This window comes from Pyxicephalus adspersus, chromosome 1 (assembly GCF_032062135.1).
Source record: "Pyxicephalus adspersus chromosome 1, UCB_Pads_2.0, whole genome shotgun sequence".
Classification (NCBI taxonomy): Eukaryota; Metazoa; Chordata; class Amphibia; order Anura; family Pyxicephalidae; genus Pyxicephalus; species Pyxicephalus adspersus.
In genome coordinates this window covers 73867397-73870125 of record NC_092858.1, presented here as the reverse complement: position 1 = coordinate 73870125, position 2729 = coordinate 73867397, and the positions used below count along the sequence as shown (strand labels likewise).

The window sequence follows — 2729 nt, the reverse complement described above, 5'->3', positions numbered from 1 at the left end:
GAAGTAAAGGCTAAAAAGACAGAAGCTGCAGATGGGGATATGGAAGCTTCTGAGAAGACTGGGGACTATTCTGAAGCCCCAGCTGAAAAGGTTGCCTTTTCTACAGCCCTAGCTGTTTCTGAACCCCCCATCGCAAGAGTCCAAGGAATCAAAACCTTTATCTGTAGAAACTGAAACTGCAAAACCTTCAGCTGAAGAAAATGCTCCTGTACCAACTGAGGTTCCGAATGCACAAAATATCACTGTGGAAGATGCTCAGGTGTTAACTGAGATTGAAGCTAACGAAAATGTTCCTGTATTGACTGACAAGGATACTTCTGTGCTCATTGAGATTGAAGCTGATGAAAGTGTTCCTGTGTTGGCTGGGGAAAAAATTTCCTCTTGTTGAAGTCCAAGATAAAGGATGGGATCCTGTTTCAGCTGAGATAAAAGAACAGCCTGAAGGGCAGGAAGAAGAAGCTGAGCCAATGGTGGCTGAAGAAGGGGATGTTGAATCTGAAGATGAAGAGAATGAAGGGACAAAAGAGAAAAAGGAAAAAGTTGGCAATCTGCAACTGGGCTTCGTCTACCAGTACAGTAACAAGCACGATAGTGCCATACCTCACTTCACACAGTCTACTGAAGTCATAGAGAAGTGAGTGGCTCTACTTTCAGAATAGTTGGAAAAAGCTGCAAATGAATCCACTGAGAAAATTCAGAATGAAATGAATGATTTGAATGGACTTCTTCCAGACATCCAGGAAAAGATTGAAGATTCCAAAGAAGCCCATGAAGGTATCTCTGTTTCAAAAAAGGTGTGGGAAGAATTTAGTAAATCAAGTGAAGTAAAGATGGAAGAAACTGTCCCTGATTGGCCTGATGAACAGGAGGCTCAGGGGCATGGTGATTAAGGTGTTGCTACATCAGTGGATGTGAAGGCTGAAATAGTAATGGGAAACTTGAGGCCTCCAAAACCAACAAAAATTAAAAAGGAATTTGTAAAGGAAATTTGCCAATGTGAGCTGTGCAGCTATACCTGTCCCAGGCACTCAAATCGTGATCATTCCATGCAGAGGCACCTGAGAACTCGGTCTGGGGAAAAGCTATATGAATGCTACATTTGCCATGTTTGGTTTACACAGGGTGGAACCATGAAAATGTACATACTGCAAAAGCCTACTGAGAATGTAGCCAAAGTGCACTTTTCCTATTGTGATACAGTTATGGCAAAAAAAAGTGATCCAGGGGTTCACTTAAGCAACCAGCGTGCCACGCCGGTGATACAGTCTTCGATGACCGTTTTACCCTTATTCAACATCAGAAGTCTCACAAAAATGAAAAGTGATTTAAATGTGATTGGGGTGTGGTGGAGAAAAATGTGAAGACCATCACCAGAGTGGCTGTTAATGGTGCCATGTCAATAATACAGAAATTGGAACTTTAGCTTGCTGTAGCAAACAACATTGCTGGCATTGGAGAGAGAGGCGGTCCATTTTGTATCAGCCATGTGACAAAATTGTAACAAATGCCTCAGAGGCTGTCATTGATGCTAAATATGCAGTCATTCAAAGTATACCTGGAGTGGTTGATAAGACCAATGGAGCAGTGTATGACAGTGTGGAGATGACCAAGTCTGTTGAAAATGGAAGCATCAACACTGTGCTTGGGAGCTGTGCGGTGTGCAAAATGAGCAGTGGTATTGATACTGCTCTTACAAAGTCTGTAACTCTTCTTGAACAATACCTACCTCTAACTGATAAGGAACTAGAAAAGGAGGCTGCAAAAAAAGAGGGATTTGAGATGTCGGATGATAAAGCAAGCTACTATGATTGCTTGGGATCACTCTCTACCAAGGCACACAAACGTGCTTATTATCAAGCCCTGGCATGATTCAGGGATGCTAAATGCAGAAGTCAGAAGGGCATTTTTCAGCTACAGTCTACAGTCTTGACCTGAATAAATATGCCAGGAAGTACATGATGCCAATCAGAAAATACATGTTGCACAGGAGGGGCTATACAACAAAAAGAGAGAAACCTGGTCGAAAGCAGAAAGTGCAGTCCAAGCAAGAAGTTTCAACCAAGTAGTAGAGATAAAGCAAGAACTGGGTAAATAAATAACAAAGGAGAAGGAAGAACTGCGGGAGCTGAAGGATGATGTTCAGGAGTACAGTGAGAATCTGGAAGAAACTGATTTAAAGAAAAGCTGATTTGCCGATGTCGCTTAAAGATGCCATAGACAAATTGGTCCAGAGCACCGGGTCTCTAAAAAAAAATGTGTTATTTTTGTGTGTTTGTTGTTTGTGTTTTGACCTAGAAAAGGGAAGACACTGGTCTTCAATGGCAGCCTATAGAAAGGATAGAGCAAGAAAATGCTGGGGAGTGCAGATGCCCTATCCTGGCTAATTGTATTGGAAAATTGTGTCCAACCCCACGTGGTCGAACAGGGGGGGGGTTGAGGATATATGACATAGTGTCACTAAGAACGTCAGGGAAAGTGTTAAAAAGGCTCCAGGGAATAGAGAGTGGATAGGTCTGTGTAAGTTTCTATGAAGAAACCTGGTTCTTCAAGGCCCTGGAGCTGGCCAAGGGAGTGAAAGGGTGGGTTCCTTGGCCCAAAACAATCCTAACTGGGTAAATATGCACCTGCACTCAGGTGTAGGGAGAGGAGGAAGTAATCAGCCAGAGGAATCCAGGCTGAGAGTGAGCCAAAGGGATCCAGGCTGAAAGAGAGCCAGAGGGATCCAGGCT

The 2729-nt window shown here is 43.2% G+C and overlaps 1 pseudogene; it reads left to right on the top strand.

Moving 5' to 3' along the window:
* The first annotated feature begins 704 nt into the window (after window positions 1-704).
* LOC140325873 (perilipin-2 pseudogene) lies at window positions 705-1935 on the top strand (annotated as a pseudogene).
* The last annotated feature ends 794 nt before the right edge of the window (window positions 1936-2729 follow it).